At 41.6% G+C, this 18,139-nt stretch overlaps 1 long non-coding RNA gene across 9 annotated transcripts in view; it reads right to left on the reverse strand.

The window, feature by feature from the left end:
- The window catches only part of LOC108105024, a 130,393-nt gene that overhangs the window by 17,985 nt on the left and 94,269 nt on the right, over nucleotides 1-18,139 (reverse strand). For all 9 annotated transcript variants that reach the window (XR_001772338.2, XR_001772337.2, XR_001772339.2 and 6 more), the window contains exon 6: nucleotides 1,637-2,664. This is a non-coding gene — a long non-coding RNA (uncharacterized LOC108105024). The remainder of the gene's footprint in view (nucleotides 1-1,636; nucleotides 2,665-18,139) is intronic.

Consider the following 18,139-nt stretch of genomic DNA (forward strand, 5'->3'; position numbering starts at 1 on the left):
GAGTGGGTCCGAGAAGTTGCATAATTAGTATCGCCCTGGGGCAATGGACTTCCTACCACCCACCACCTCCTCACTCCCTTTTAGCCTTCTAATCACCACAATCACAGACACGGACACTGCCTTTGATCGGCAAATAGAAATTCTATACAGCGATTAATCCAATAAGTTTCTATTACTTTGATTAGGTGTTGATTATGTGTGCGTGCGTCTGTGTATGTGTGCGAAAGTTTTCGCCTGCCGACAGGTGGCGACCTGGTGCTCGAGGGAACTTTTCAAGCTGCTTGCTAATAAAGTCATGAAAACACACGCCCACGAAGGCGTCTACATAAATGCCGCCGTTTGGCGAGCAACAAAGGCCAAGGAGCAGCCAGCCAAGCTCTTGCCAGCCAAAAACGAAAGGAAAAAAAAATTTGAAGGAAAATGGCAAACTATGCGAAGGATGTGCTGTGAGAAAGATTTTTGCAATTTATTTAAGTCACGTGCCATATTCTCTGCCATCTCACCTCGGGCTCGGGTCTTGGGCGCACGCCACTCCTTCAGGTGTGCTGGATGGGGTAGGGTGTGTGTGTGTGTGTTGGAACTTGATATGGAACTCAAAGTGACTGGCCCGCCACTGACTGACTAACTGACAGTACTACTTCAAGTCAAAGGAGCCAAGAGAAGGAGCAGTGGCAGGAGTAGGAGTCTGGAGTCCAAGACCAAGACAGAGTCGAGCCAAAGTTATGCCAGCCAGCCAGCAAATGCAACATAAATTATATGAAGCAAAGGCGAAGGATGCTGCTGATGCCCGGGGCAGACGAAGTGACGAGTGGGTTTCCATCTCTCCTCCACCAAGATGAGGGCCTCTCCTCCTATCATATGCCTGCCTCCCCCCAGTCACCGGTCTTCATGGGGCAACTTACTTTACTTAGTTGGCAGCGCTTAATTAGTGTGCGCAAATTTCGAGAACGTGAATTTTCATAAGTGTGTGATATATAGGGTTGGCGAGGTGGGGTCAAGGAGGTTTTCCAACGAAACTGACTGATTGGAACGAAACGGGGAAATTAGCAAAAACTGTCCGACTAATGATAAGTAACTAAATCAAGGTGATAGCTAAATGATGTAACTATCATACAAGGGTCTTTGTCTTTTTACGAATTCACAACCACAGACTTACATTAAGGGAAAAGCTAATCAGCGGTACGAGCTAGTATAGATCAACTTGAATCCGGAATAAAATCACGTGGACTAGATCTACTATCAACAAACCTTGGCCTTCGACACGTCGCAGTTCCTAGACTCTAAAACAAGCTAATGATCGACCAAGAGCACATGAGTCCAGAAACTGGAATACAACGAATGCAACTCGAAGTCCAAGATTTGTAAGTTAGTGAGTCCACGTCATTTCCCTTCAGATTCCAGTTAGTAATCATTTGTCATGTCGCCGATCCCACAGTTTGAATTTTGAATGCTTCTAATCCCCAGACTAATTGGATGTTCCCCTGCATACCATCGTTTTCAATGATGATCAGGCTTTTTATTGATGACGTAAACATAGATCCAAGGTCTCACAATGGTCATCTAAATGCATGCATTTTACATGCGGGGTTATTTCTTTCGTTCAATACGAAAATACGAAACTTATATTTGCTTTTACCTTTTGGCATGGTAAAAGATCACCATTGTCTTCCAATTCAACCAGCATCAGTGACAGTTCCGCCGATGGATCCAACTTTCTGCAGTGCCCACAGAACAATAGCTCATTGTCTGTAGCCAACTTGTCCGTCTCGCAGCTTAGATCACTTTCCCAAAAAGAAGATTCTGATCGCACTAGTAGCCATTGCAACCATGTTGCGTCTCGGATTCTACCAACGGCAGTGGGTCATAACCGTAGTGCCACGTAGTATGCGTCACCAGTTCAAAGAAGAACGGGGAGCCGACCAGAATGGATGATGGAGTAAGGAGTATTACCAGCAAAAAACGTGTCGCATTTTGAAAGGCACCGACTCCTACTTGTTTACAGCTTGCAATGCAGACGGGGCAACTGTGACAGACCTCTCTCTCTGTGACAGCTCGGGATCGAGATGGGCAAACGCTGAACTGTACAGGGACGACGATTGGACGATGGAGCAAAGGAGTCATTATACTACTTTACTCCACCTTCCAACCGACGTCGCTCAACAGTTCAGTGGGGCCCAACGCGATACCGAGCTGGCAAAGAAAATGAGGTCTATGACAAAGGCGCGGTCTGCATTGGAAGCTGAGCAAGTCGGAGCCTGTCCCTTTTAAAATGCGGACACGTTTTCTATTTGTCAAGAATGCATCCAAACTGCCATCAGTGCCACTCATAAATGTCCAATCCTGGAACTGCACTCTAGTAAAATGCAACTCCTGAACACCAGCAAGAGCAGTGGCATCCAGGACTGCAGTTAGTGAGTGGACCTCAGAACCCATGAACTATCCCAAGTTCTAACTTCACACAGATCTTCGGTTTTGGGGTACCCCCACCACTGTAATTTCTGGGTGCAGCCGTGAAGATTGGGTTTTGTATGCTTTGATCCTATCGTTTGTTCCTCAGCATTCCAGCTTCTCTAGTCTTCGATTTTATGGTCTTTCAATAATCCGAACATTTCAATTCCAATGAGACATAGTCGGCTGCAGCTTCTGTCTTGGAGATTCAATTTCCTATAAATATAATGAGCAAATGGAGAGAACTTTAGTGATTAGTTGTTTTTTTTTTTTTGAAGGTTTTTAATTTTCAATAAGAAGGTCTATAATATTGTAAAATGTATTAGCTTGTGGCCGAAAAATAAATGCCTTTGCACTTCTAAACTTGTGACATGTATGGATAGGGCTAACCAATTTGACATTCCGATTATCGATATTTACGAGTATATTCGATCAATACAATTTACAGAGTTGCCGAAATGAGGGTGATCTGTTTTAGCTTTTAATTTGTGTTCATTGTTTATTTATTGGGAACGATTTAGATCTCCGCCGCAAGGAATTAGGGAGAAAACTAACTTCTCACTGGACAAATCTTTACTCATTCACATTCATGCAACAGCTTTCTTCCTTTCTTCAATTTTACATTATGGTTTTGAGACTGAAAGGAAGGCGTAACACATTTACATTTTCTTGTTTTGCAAACTTCCTTAATTTACTTTATATTTATTATTTATGTTTTTTCTAGCACAATTAGATATTTACTGTACGGAATTCGGAAGTAAACTAAATTTTGGTTGACACTCATCACGCGTCTTTACAGTTGGAAAAAGCAAGGCTAACTCGATTGAAAATAAAGTTGAAATTTTGTTTCTTTTTTACACATTTTATTAATTTTTTTCCGAATTCGATCCTTACCCCATGGAGTTGGGATGTAAACTAACTTTTCGTGACACTGAACAAACCTTATGAGAAAATAAAAGGCACGGCTAACTTAATTTGAAACAAATTTGAAATTTTGATTTGAAAATTTCTGTTTTGCTATGTAGCTAAAATTATGAGATTTTGTGTATATTAGGTTGTCAAAAAAGTCGGTAGTAAAGTTGGTAGTCGCATCAGGTCATACCTTTTTGGAAAGCTCATTTCAGGCGTTAACACGTGTTTGATTGATTTTCTTTTCTTTTAAGTCGTTCGTGAGTTATAGCGTCGCAATCATGGAGCAAAATAAAGAGAAAATAGGGCATATTTTACAGTACTACCACGATAAAGGCAAAAATGCATCTCAAGCCGCCAATAAAGTTTGTGCAGTTTATGGACCCAAAACAGTTTCCATTTCCACCGCACAACGATGGCATCAACGTTTTCGTTCTGGTGCAGAGGTGGTCGAAGATGGGCCACGCTCCGCCACGTTTTTTGCCAATAGGGAAGCGAGCTTCTATGAGAAGGGCATTATGAACGTTGGCATCTCGTTGGGAACGCGTCATCGAACAAAACGGCGCATATTTGACTTGAATCGCATTATTGTATCCAATTTTATACCGCAAGACTTTTTTGACAACCTAATATTATGAAGTGCCTAACATGGTAAGTGATAAGCAGAGTAAAGAGCTTATCTAAAAATTCAGTTTAGTTAATTTTTGAATTTACTATATAGGTTAACATATTAATTACCTTAAACCCTCCCTCTTAATTAACCTAATTTCCTGGAAATTTTCATTTAAAAGGGCAGCAGTTTTCGTAGGGCAGTCATGATGTGATTATGAATGAGCATTTGCCATCGATTAATCAAAATACAAGAACTCAATGAAAGAATTATTAATTATAATCATATTTCTGATTAACTCTATACCACTCTGTGCTAACTTCTTACACTCACTATCTTAATAGTAACTTAAACACTGATTTAAAATTTTATATTATAATTATCAGTCTTGGCCCCACTGTGCTGGCGGGCACGGGCCATGGCTGCTGGCTTTCCTTTTCGTTTTCATTTGCGTGGCGCTCTCACTTTGAAACAGTTTGATTAAGTTTAATTGATGTAATTACACTCTCAAATTGGATTGGATTTGTGAATACAAAGCGTGTCGAGAGGCAGGATGTTGTCGTTGACAGGGGCGGGGGGGAAAGGAAAGCCCAGAACAAGGACTATGCTGGGGGGACACACCAGACCACACCACACCTGCTATATACCTATCGATCCCATTAACAACTTCAAAGTCGAGATCTCGTCATGGATTTTGTGGCCAGACCCAAACACACTGTCACAGTCACAGTAACAGTCACACGCATTCTAACACTTTTCACTCAACTTTCATCAATTTCGAAAATGAATTTGAAAGTGTTGGTGGCATTGTTGTAGTGTCAGTGTGGCAGGGATAGATATGGCTGGAATCGAAGGGATAGCATCATGAGGGGCAAGCAGCAACAACAGCAACGGCAGCAGCAGCAGCCCGAATGATGTGGCGCGCATATTTTGCATAATTTAAGCAATTTGTGCAACGCCAGCGGAAAGGGAAGAGGATGCGAGCTGCGAAATGGGGAATATGAACATGCGAGCGAGCACGGCCAACACCGACGACAAGGATGCGCCAATGGCCCCTTGATGACAAAGACAAGGACGACAGACAGCGTTGCGGATGACGGACGGACGGTACCGACCATAGCGGCGTTCTGGCAAGGTGCTGAAAATTGTTCCCACATTATTACACACAGAGAAATTAGGTGTTAATACTGTAAAAGCTAGATGGGTTACTATAAGTTATTGTGTCGAACTTATAAACTGATCGATCATTCGTTTAACCATGAAAAATCTTGATTTAAGCAAACTTTTAAAACTCTTTAACTCTTTGCTAAACTTGCTTAAAACTAACTTAATTTTATAAATATATATTCCTGCCTCAGCCTAGCTTTAACTTATTTAAATTTGATTAATTTTTATTCGTTTAAATTGCTTAAATTACAAAGCAAGTTCAGCAATATTAAATAACATTTTAATCGTGCCAAAATGAAGACCAACGGCAGGAGAAATACTAAGTGGCTTTTGTTTTCTGCCAACTACTGAGTGTGTGTGTTACCAAATACACTGAAAAAAAGGGTGTTTGATCTTAAGATCAATAAAAGAGGCAAAATAAGTGAAAGACTTAATCTTAATGAAGTTCTAATTACAGAAACCACCATAAACCCTTCTATTCATCAAATAAAAACTAAAATCCTAACGTGTTTTTTTCAAGTGTAGTTAGGATTCTAACTCCGACATTCAACCTGGCCAGTAGCCAATGGCCAATGGGCAATGGCCAACAGCCGCCGGAGCTGAGCCAGCGCTGCTGCGCCCTGCCCTGGCCAGATAATGAAGCAGCAACATTTTAAACAGGCAAATGCGCAAACACATTGGAAGGGGAGGAGGAGCAGGAGAAGGAGGCGGGTAAGGAGTCAGGCGTTGGGAATCCGTAATATGGAGTACGGAATACGGCACATATGGAGCATGGAGCATGGAGTTGGGAACATGGCAAGAGTGAGTTGGTGTTGATTGCCGACTGCCAACTGACGACTAACGTGGGCCCATGACTGTTTGTCCGTTTGTCCGTATGGGAGTATGTCCATATGTCCCTATGTCCGTTAGTCCGTTTGTCCGTATGGCGGCAGTCCGTCCGTCTGTAAGGCTGAGTGACTAACTGACTTGGTCCCTGCTACTGATTCATGAACTGGCAACGAGCCTGGCCACCAACCTGAACCTGAGCGCCGCAATAGCTTCAACATGTTCTGACATCCCTGTGTGTGTCTGTGTGTGCACCAACACTTTTACCACACACACTACACTCACCCACACACACACACACATACACACAGATAGCTAGAGTCAAGAGTCGTGGACTGGTGGTGGTGCTCATATTTCGTTTTCCCACAGTCTCGTTTCCGTCGGGCCCATGATGCTGCTGCTGTTGTGGATGAGAATGTGAGTGTGAGTATGAATGTGAGTGTGAATGTGCATGTGAATGCTGTTTTTGTCCATTGCGTTGCCATGACAGTGGATTTTACAGATACTTAAGTACCGGCTGGTGGTGATGGTGGTGGTGGTGGTGTGCGAGTGTGTGTACGAGTGTGCGTGCTCTTGATATATTCAGCTGACTCATTCTGCTGACGCTCCAAATTCAAACGCAAACACTGTTGCATACTTTTGCCCGCTGCAACCACACACACACACACACACACACACAGCCACAGACAAAGCGAAAGGCAAAATGACAAAGGAGCGAGAGAGCGCAGACACACACACACACACACACACAGAGCGAGAGAGAGAGAGAAAGAGAGACTGCAATGGACACATATTTTCTGATAAATTATTGCATTGTTGATTTATTTTTGGCTTTTCGCTGTCTGCGGCTTAAGATTAATTTCCTTGCGTTGTTGAATTCACACTTATATGGCGCCCAACGTGGAAGCCACTCGACTGCAGGCGCGTATACAGAAGAGCCCACCCACCCACTGACATCATCCTCATCCTTATACCATTCCCTGGCCAATCCAATCCCTTTGTATGTGTGTGTGTGTGTGTGTCGGCGTGTGTGTCCCAAGTCGTTAAATGGCTTTTTAAAAAGCGCCAATAAAAATTAAATCAAATAAATATAATTTTTAATTAAAATTCCCTTTAATCTTTTTACAATTATTACCAGCTTAATGTACAACAATGGCAACAACAATAACAGCAACAATAACAAGGACAATAAGGACAACGACCACAATGGCAAATGAAACAACAACGGTAACAAGAACATCAATTGCTGCTGGGAGGCAGGCGGCGCAAGGTAACGCACAAACAAAAGATTCAATCCCATCAATTGGATTGGATTTTTTATTAAGCTGCGATAAGCGCCCGCCCTGGCGAGGTAGGTTTATCGTCTATATATGTTATGTATGCGTAAGGATATGCATATTGTGGTCAAGAAAGGATCGACAAAGAAAAAAAAAATAACAAAAGAACAGATTGAATTGCCAGAAAGGTAAACAGAATTTTAAGGGCGAGTTAAGTTGACGAATCTGAATCTTTTGTGATGGATTTTTAATAACCTTGAACTTTATTGGTTGTGTTACTAATTATATTTGAAATATTTTTAATATTTTTTAATATTTCAAATATTTCGACCACCAAATGATGGTTTTTAAATGCAACTTTCTTGTAATGCTTAGCTTAGAAAGTAATTTTTAACCTGCGAATTTAGTTTATAAATTCACACTTTCAGTTATTATGGGAAATTGATTTTTAAAAAGATAAAAAGCTATATTCTAGTGCTGGAACTATAAGATATCCATTACTCTCTTATCCAATTTTACAATAATCATTTTGCTAACAGAAATTGAGCCAGAAAATAATTTTACCAGCGCTATCTTTTCATTTCTTGTATTTTATGGGCGTAAGAGCGGGCGTGGCAGGGCGCTGAAACAGACTTGCTCTTGCGTAAACATCTCAAGAATCTGCTGGCTTCATTCCAACTTTGTATTTTGCATAGTTACTGAGATCTTAGCAGTCATACGGACAGACGGACGGACAAATAAATTCGATAGGAAAGCTGAAGTTCTCTGATCAAAGGAGTCAACGTTAAGTACTAGTAGCAGAAAAAACCATCAAAAGGCCAAAAGTACTCGAAAGAAGGAAATCGATTTGATATATCTTAAAACAACTACTGACCAACTACTTTCCTATCAGGTTCCACACCCTAAAGCGTATTAAACATTCTAGTTACATTACCTAAAAATCAAAAATCTTTATGAGTTCCTATATTATTTTTACTATGTAATTGACTAGTACTAATAGTACAACTAATTTACTAGTGACTGGCTGGTGAAGATCATAATATTTAATAATAAAATCATCATAAATGAGAAGAAACGCTATATACATAGATCTCAGCGTTCATACGGACAGACGGTCGAACGGACAGGCGGACAGACGAACGGACAGACGTACAGATGGACAGACGGACGGATGGATGGACGGACGGACATGGCATAATTCGCTATTGATATTGATCAAGAATATATATACTTTTTAGGGTCAGATACGCTTTTTTCTACCTGTTACCCACTTCTCACCGAATGCAATATACCCTTTTACTCTACGAGTAAGGGGTATCATTAAGGTTCTTGGTTGTTAAGCTTAGTATTTGGAGTAAAAGTAAGTATGTATTTAATCTAAATCGAACTTTTAACTAAGTTAAACAAGAAACTAGACTTAACCAGAAATTTATATGATGAATAATCTTATATTATGATGTTTCTGTTATGACTAACAATAAATAGTAAAAACACTAAATAATATTCCTTAAATTTCCACTTAAAATCCCTTCTAATCACTATCCCTATGACTTTTTAGCTTGTTAACTTCCCAACCCCTAATTAACCCAACTCACATTCTACACAAACCCGATCTTTAATTTAGTGCTGTAATTTATGGATTCAATGGCCTGTTTCAGTATCTTGCCCTCTGACCTCTTGACCAGCACCTCAACTTCCCTCCCCCTTCCACACTGTTTTACCGCGAACTTTTCCATTGTAAGCATCGATTATCATTTTGGTTTTTTCATATTGTTGGCTCTGTGTGTTGGCCAGGCCAAAATGGATGGATGAGAAGGAGAGAGTTAAGAGTCCATGAGCTGGTCATAGTCAATGCCGTGCCAAGTCTAATCTGTGAACCATGTGCGTGTGTGTGTTGCGTATGTCTGTGTGTGTTGGACAAAAGTCGCCGGCTAAGCCGCTCGTGAGTGGCCTTTGATTGGCCTTCATCCACCGATGGCGGCCACCCAAAGCCACCCAACAAGCTAGTTTTCCGCCATATGCGTGTGTGGTTAGTTGCCTCAAGGTGGTTGAGGGGTGGTGGGGGGAGGGATGTTTAGGGACAGCTTCATACATATTAAACCCATGGAACGTAAATATTTAACGAATACTTTATTTTGCAGCCAGAGCAACAAGGAAATCTATTTTTTTTATGGGAAATCTCTTCTTATTACCCCCCTCCCTAACCATAAAGTGGAAAACTTTCGTGCGATTGAGAGAGCAGAAGCGAGCATGGCATGTGTGTGTCCTTTTCGCCTTTAAGGAAGGTTATACGATTTAAGCGCCAGACTTTAATAATTAAGAAGAGTAAGCACAAGACTGACGGCAGGCAACCCACTTCATTCTCCCAAAATGATTGCCAAAAAAAAAAAAAGAGTAAAGAGGAAAGAAGAGCGTTGAAAGTGAGACAAAAATTCCGTGGCATGCTGCGCGGCGTATCCCATCTGCTCTTACAAATTGCAACGTTAATTGCATACAAAGAACAAGAACAAGAAAAGTGCCCAAGAAATTGTAACAAAAGGCCGTTTTCATTTCCGTTACCATATTCCCCATTCCCCATACCCCATACCCATTCCCCTTCTCGATTTCTTACTCCAGTCAAATGTGGCAAGGCGGTGTGGGGGGGTAAGGGCGTGGCTGGGTGGCCCCGCTTGCCTCACATAGTTGACAATTGACGCATTTGCAATTCAACACTCGAGCTGAACGGAGCTCGAGCGTTGCGCAATCAGCGGCCTCGCGTTTCACGATTCTCAACCCCTCCTCCCCCCTGACTGCGACTTCTTCATCCCAGCGAAACGTTTAGGCATTTGCATTTTGATGCCTCTGCAGGGGGCAAGCCAGAAGCAAGGGGTTTAGGGGTAGGGGGCAGTGTGGAACGTGCAAGTGGTGGGGGCGACATAAATATTTGCAGTGTTTGATGTGGCAGCTTTGGGTTTGGCTTCGAACTGGTGACTCCATGGCACCACTACACTCAGAAAAAAAATATCAAAATTTCCCAATTTTCTTTGAGCATAAACTTAACGATTTCGTAAACCGCAAACCTTCTACTAAATATCTGACACATTGACAATGATATTCGAAATGTATAAGTCAAAATTATCGATAGTTCAAAAAGCAAACGTTACATGGGCCATCCTGTATAAAATATAAAGCCATTCATATTCCGGATATTATGATCTTATATTCTTCTCGCATTTAAGAACCAACAACCTAAGTAGGAAGTAAGAGGTTCTAGAATAGAGTCGGTAGTTGTAAGGTAGTAAGTAGAAGGCGTTCAAAAAAAGATTGTAAACCCAAAAGCCATTTTTTAAGAATTAGATAACTGGTAAAATGTCAATAAACTTTTTATGTAATATGTATATATGCATTCATATTCCAGTTATTAATTTTTTATATCGTTAAAACTTCTCTCATATAAAAACCTTAGGTGCCTAAGTAGGAAGTAAGATGCTTCTAGGGTTTAGTTAACCCAAAAATGTCAGCTAAAATCACAGAAATTGTGGGAGATCATAAGAGCTATAAGACCCATAAAACCTTATACTATATATATATCTAATATCTCGGTTTCTGATAGTAAAATAAATAATAATATTTAACATATTTACAAAAATCTTATTAATATTTAACCTTTAACCTAAAACATCTCTTTAAATAAAAAAGAACCCTTAAAGACATTTTTGCAAATGGAATCTAAGTTAAGTCTTTCCCTACTTAACTCCTCCAACCCTTCATTTCTCTCAGTGCAACGATGCTGGTTTCTCGGATTTATTAAGTCGAGCACCAGTGGAATGTGTGCGAGTGTGAGTGGGTGGGTGTGGGTGTTCATACGAGTGTGTATGAGTGTGTGTGTGTGTATGCACATCTTGCTATTCCTGGAGGCGCACTTGCCTTAATTATTGCCTGGCATGCTGCCCGTGGAAAAGGGGGAATCGGGGGTAATTGGTGGGTGGCGGGGGAGGGTGTTAGGTGCTAGGTGTAGCAATGGGAAATGGAAAATGGGAAATGGGAAACGGAGTGTCAACAGTTTATGAAGTGGACTCCTCACCGCTTTTCCTTCGACTCTGACTAGCATTTACCTCCCACTTCTTTTCTCTTTCCCTCACTCTCTACTCTCTTACTGTTTTTCACTGACGTTCGTTCTCCTTAGTTTTCCTCGCTTTTCCGGCACATTGGGGGCATAATCAAACGGTAATTGGTGCGGGCAACGATTTTGCAAATTGAAAGAAAGCACAGAGAGAGTGAGCGACAGCAGTGAAAAGTGTAGAAGGGTAAAAGGGGGGGTAGAGCGCAGTGGCAGGAACTGAAGGGAAGGAGGGGGGAAGAGAGACTGCAGACAGAGACAATTTTCTATAAAAACTAAATTTGAAATTGTGTTGACTTAATGTTTGCGCATAAAGCGGCAACCAAAATGGCAAATGCACTCACACGACCAGATGGACATGCTAAAGGACATGCCAAGGGACACACACACACTCTCTCTCACACACACATAGACCCGCTTCCATCTGCCTTCGAGTGTGAGTGTGAGAGTGTGTGTTTGTTTATGTTCGTGTGAGTTAGAGGGCTGCTACACAGCGCAAATTGAGTTTTCATGACCTTTGCAAAGCTGCAGTGGGATTTCCTTTTGGATTTCCCTTTAAAATCATTTTTAAGAATTTTTTATTACTATTTCTTAGGGAAATTAGTTTAAGATTATGATAAGTAGGAATGACTTTTCTTATTAAATTAATAATCCAACTACTTTAAGTCACATTTTTCTTTACAAATCTCACAAAAAACAAATCCTTTTCCCGTTAGAAAAACATTAAAATCAAACTTTGAAGACCTTTTCCGATTTTCCTTTTCAATTTGAAACCTCCTTTTCCTTAACTTTATTTCTCTCTCTGCATATGCGGAAGGATGCCTGGTCTTTCTAGTGTAGCACTTTGTGCAATGTCTCGCCTCATAGTCGTCATCTTGGTGGAAATTTATTTTCATTGCTGCCGCAGGCAATGGCAATATCAACAGACTGGTGGGTGGCTGTTGGGCAGGGCAGGGCAGGGCGTACATAACACTGCTAGGAAGTTAGTTTCCGCATTCGCATAGAAAGTCGCCTGACCTTTGCCACGCGTCCTGGCCAAAAAGTGTGCCCCCCTCCCCCCACCTACAAATTCCCGTCACAGACACCCCATCTCCATATTTAAGGGGAAATCGAACTAGTACGACTCCAAGTTTTCCCGACTATAACTTTAATTCGCAAAAGTTCTTTGGCAGCAGTGAGTGGCAATTGAGATTTAATCCGAATGTCTACACGAAAAGAAATATTGTGTAAGTTAATGGTAAAATCTAGAATTTGGTCAGATTTTAACTTTAAAACTTGTGAAATTGAATTGCAGTCTGTAAGAAAGTTTCAGAATTTTCCAGACTTTCTTTCTGCCTCTTCCAAAGAACAATTTAGAATTTTACAATTTCTTCTTACGGATCTTTTCAAAAAGGGTAAGGAACCATAATTTTCTTATTGAACAACTAAATACTGGAATTTATTTTACTTATAGGAAAATGAATCTTAAGGAAGGACACTGTGATGTTTATAGAAGTCAATTCTGAGTCTCCGGATCTGTGCTTTGTCATCGTAAGGAGCTCGACTACCTCATCGCTTAACACCGTTGTGATGGTCTCATCCATGAACTTTCCTAAGACGGATCTAGGAGAAGCTATTTCCGAAATTTCTTAGTAACGTTCGGATTAATGAATTTCCATCAAATCGAATATTGGATTGGATTGTATGCTGAGATACAAACGAATGAGAGGATCATGGAATTATTCTGAAGAATTGGAAGACTTAACAACGCCATCTTCACGGCAGCATCCAAGCTGATCTTGATACCAAAACAAAGTAATTTATAGACTTCCGTGCTCATGGATGGTGAAGATGATGTACTTGATTATACCATCGGTTGGAGGAGGAGTGGATGATGTGTGCTTTACCGCATTTCAGCGATGATTTCTCTTTACAAAGGATGTGCATTCTATTTACTGTAAAAGGATCATACAAATTTGGAGGACAACCCAAAACTCAAACGCAGATCCATCACCTTCATTTAGTGCCGCCTGTAACCATGCCGATTCTAAAGATTCTACCTCGTCACTGCGTTGTGAAAAGAAACTATAAGCTATGGAAATCACATATAACTAGTCCTAGATTCTGATTCAGCTTGACTAACATTAGTTTTGGTGTTTTGTCAATCATTGACTAATCTTTCTATAATGCTATTAAGCTGCTAAATAATATTCTTTGTAGAAGAAAAGTTTGCTTCCTTAAAGTTCCCCCCCTCGCTGTACACATTTTGGAATTTTTTGGTTAGCAGATTTCTTTACTTGTCCGCGTCTGTTTGAGTTCCTCTTTTCTTTTTTTTTTTTGGCAGTCCGCTCTTTATCCTTTTTGGGGTCCACAAGGATATCCCCCCCGACCACTGACAGACTGGCGAGCTGGGCAATGCCCTCCATCATTTCGGGCAGCAATGAAAGTTGCAGCTTAGCGGCAACAGTAGCAGCAACAGTAGCAACATCAGCAGCAGCAACACCAGCGGCGGCGGCAAGGCGTTCAAGTGAAAAGTCCGCAGATGCTGCCCGCACTTCATGTACGTCGAACTGCGAAAATGTATGAGTGTGTGTCTGTGTCTCTGTGAGAGTGTCTGTGTGTCTGTGCTAGTGTTAAGCTTTTGCTCGACGCTTTGTTTTACTGCTTAGCTTTGGTCAAGTCCAGTCTGGGGATGCTCCTCTGCTGATGATTCTTCCACCGCCACTGGCTCAGCAGGAACAACACTGAACGAAAAGGTTTATGGCTGATATTAAGATATAGTATATAGGAGAATCTGAACTGATAGATTAAACTTTCCTATAAATGCAATCAATATACAGTTACATTCAGCATGATCGCAAACTAAGTCTTAACATTCTAGCCCTTGAAGTTCCTGAGATATCAGCATTTATACGGACAAACGGACGGAAACAAGCGGACAGTAAGATTGCATCGACTAGTGTTACCTATTAATATTCAAGCTTATCTCCAAGATTTGTTTTTTCTTTCACTGCACATTACTCTGAGTCCGGAGACGTGACTGGCCAGTGGCCACACGCTTGGCGAGATTCCCAACACTTTGTTCCCTCGCACGGAGATGAGGGCGATGGCAATGGGCGTGGGATCTCCAGGGCAGTCGTGAAGTGGGCGTCGAGTTCAGGTTCAGTGGCGACCCCCAGCGCGGACGTTCACCCACTCGAAAAAGCGCCCCAGAAGTGGGTGGTAAGGGCTGGGGTGGGGGGACGACACCCCACCGTCTCTATTCCCTCGTTCGCCATGATAGCTGTAATCGAGGAAATCCCATAAGAGACGATTTAATCCCATATTTCAAAGTTATTCAAGTGCAAAAATGCCAAAAAGGAATGCAAACATAAGCACTGCCAGGACACGGACACGGACACGGACGTCGTTCTCTCAAAGACACACAGTAGAGTAATGGTGCGGGGGGATAGGGTAGATGATGATTGGGGGGACTGAGGGTCTGGTATTGAAGCTCTCCTATTGGGAACTGGGCCACCTGGTGCAACCTTCTTCTGACCGCACACTTTGCCACTTTGTTGCATTGAATCAATTCCGACTTATCCAACCATCTCTCTCGCATCTCGGCCAAGCTTCCATCAGCAGACAACGACGACGAGAATGTGAATGTTGGTTGCTGCTCCTCCAGCAGCGTTTTCATCATTTCTGTGCGATTGCACTTGATTTCGTTTCATTTAGTTTTTGGCCAGCGAATATCCAACCATACCGTTGAGGCGTCTTCGCGGTAATCCTCAACAATTAGCTGCAGATTTCAACGATAATTGGACGACAAACGCAGTTGGCCCTGGAAACATGGCACATGGCACCCTGATCCCTATCCTTAACCTGATCACCCTTGGTTCTGAGCACCCTGATCCTGTCTAGCTTTATTTTATTTCAGCCAAAGCAAGCTAGCAATTAAGTGTGTGTTTCACATGGTTTATAAATATAGTGCAGCAGCTTTAAATTGGCTCATTAAAGTTTATTCAGAAATTGACAAATTGACACCAGTGGAAACAGGGTGTTATTTTGTGAAAAATGAACTTTGGTTATCCTGAACTCAAGAGTGGTTTTTATCTTTGTTTTGGGGATTTTTTTTAACTGGACTTAATGTAAAAAACAGTAAGAAACGTTGACTTAAGGAAATGCTTAAATATTTTTGATTTTATGGTTATTTTTTGTGGGGAATTCTCCTTGAAATTTTATTAAGACCAACATCTAAGTTTAAACTTTTTACAAAAATAGTTAATTTCCTTAACTAAATTCCCTAATAAACTAAATAGGGTAGAAATTCCTTGTTCCCCAAATCCACCCATCCTCCTCCCTAGCTAAAAAAAACCCTCAAAAAACATCACCCTGTTTGTCCAACCTACCGCAATCGAAACGACGCCGCCTCACATGTTCGCCAGAGCAATTTACTCGCGAGTTTTTCTATATTTTCTGTTTGGGAAAATCCTTTCTTTTTTTTTTCTATTTTTTATTTTCTCAGTGCTCGGGCTCAGTTGTTTTGTTGGTCCTGCCTCCTGGCACTTCCTTTTTTCTATCCTGTTTGCCTGATGCATTTTTATTTCTCGTCCTTCTGCCGATGATATCGTTGTTTTTGCCATTGTTGGTTTCTTGTTTTTCTTTTATTTTTCTCTGCCTTCTTTTTTATTTATTTTTTTTTTATTTATTCCTTGTGACTCTTTGGCAGTGGCTGTTGTCCCAGGGTTTTGTTCTCTCGTTAGACCCAATATGCAGACCTTGCCCTTCTCTCCAGAACAACCTCCTTTCTGGCCTGCCAAACAGACTTTGTTTTTCGGTGCAATAGGTACACTTAGAAGAAGGAATCTTCTTGGGTAGATTTCTATGCTATTCTATGGGTATATACTTTCAGATATTTATATATCTTCTAAACTTTAACTAAATCACTCATTTATTAAAACCTTTAATGATATGGTCAAGGGGAGCTTACATTTGTATAACACACTATTAGGTTTGCCAAAAATGCATTCCAAACACATATAGATCTTTAAGAAGGATTTTTTTTTTTTTTTTTAAAGAAAAAAATCTAAATGAAAACCCTCTGGAAAAACCAAAAACATAACCTTTTTGAAGGCAATTACTCCCCAGTTTTTCCCCAGCAACCTTTATCTCAAATTTTTTCCAATATTTTATGTAAAATTTTGTCATCAACAGTTTCCCATTTCTCCTTTAAACCCTTTTGGATAATCCAAGATCTACCTCAAACCAGAACCATCTCTGCTAAAGTTTAGTATAAATTTTCATAGAATTTATACCAAAATTTATTTTCAGTGTAACGATTGGTCTACTCTGCTTACATTTTGACTGCTGCTCGGCATTTGTGACTCTACTGCGATGACAACGCCGCGCGCTGGAAAAGCCAAACCAAAGACAAACGTATGAAAAGCGTGCGAAAATACCAAACACAGACGACGTATGTATTTCCATTTCCACATGCTGCTTTTCCTCTCACGTTGGCTTTTCACCATTTTTGTTGTCATCGCAGTAGCCGTCGCTGTCTCTGTCGCCGTAGCCATCGCCGTGTGCACATCCATTTGTAGTAATCGCTTTAAAATGATGGCAACAGATTTATGGTGGCTTATCTCGGTGAACTTGGAGTGTGCAAAGGTGCTAGAGGTGCTAGAGGAGGTGGTGAGGAAAGCGTTTAGCCAGTGAACCACCTTAACCCATCCTCCCACCTTTATCACTGGCAAACCAATCGCTGGAAGGCGCCAAGGTGACAATCGCTAGAAACCCAGAGGGTCCAGACTAAACCGAATTGGGGTGGACCTGGCTATCCTAGGTTAACTTTCATCTAACAAGGTAAGTTGAAAGTTAAAAGAAATCATAGAATTTATTGATCTATCACCGAAAAGAGTTGAATACCAAAAACTAAGGTCCACCCTATTGGCTTGACCACTTCACTTCCGCACCTCTATGGACGACCGTTGCCCATATGTGGTGTCGTCCGTGCGGAGGTGGCAATTTAAAGGCTATCGCCGGCAGCCTTGACGATCTCATGCCCGACTGAACAGCAGTTCAGAGTTCGATTCGGTTGGCTTGGGTTCATCATTATCGTCGGTAGGTACTAGCTAAGTCCAAAGGTCTGCCGGGTGATTGACGATGTGGCCAGCAGTTCGGACGGGGCATTTGGGCTTGGTCTGGGTATGGATCTATCTATATGCAGGAGAGAGATATTGGGTCAAAGCAGGGCTTAGCAAGGGATCTCTCCTCTGCTTGGATCTCTGCTCCTCCGGATGACCACATCTCCGGTGACTTTCCCTGCATCAGCAGTTGTCCCAGCTGCGGTCTTGTTTGCTGCTCTTCCGAATCTTGTCCGGCAGTTAAACATTTATGTCTGCCAAACAAACAGAATGGTCAGTAAGGTAGATGGGGGAGGTGGAGGAGGTGGTGGTGGAGGAGGAGGTGGTGGTGATGGTAGTGGGTGGTTGGTACATATCCAGCGGGGCTGGGAAAACAATTGTCAAGGGGGTGGTGGGGGAAAGTGTAGCAAAAGCCTAAAACGAGCATCCGTCTGCAACACTAAAGTCCACACGAGCCGCAGACGCTTCACCGCTGGCACGCCCCCCAAGCATCACGCCCCTTATAACATCAAGTACACAGGAAAAAAAGGGGGTAACTTTTTTGAAAAACTGTAAGTGAAATTTTATAAGTTTTTGAATGATTTTTTAAACAGAAAGTTAGCTGTAAAATTTTTAATATTTTTTGTAATATTTCCCTTTACAAGCCTCCACTTTTTCTCCCCGTCTACAATCTGTGGGCGAAAGAAGAGTCCTAGCTATG

Source organism: Drosophila eugracilis, unplaced genomic scaffold (assembly GCF_018153835.1).
Source record: "Drosophila eugracilis isolate 14026-0451.02 unplaced genomic scaffold, ASM1815383v1 contig_2155, whole genome shotgun sequence".
NCBI classification, from domain to species: Eukaryota; Metazoa; Arthropoda; class Insecta; order Diptera; family Drosophilidae; genus Drosophila; species Drosophila eugracilis.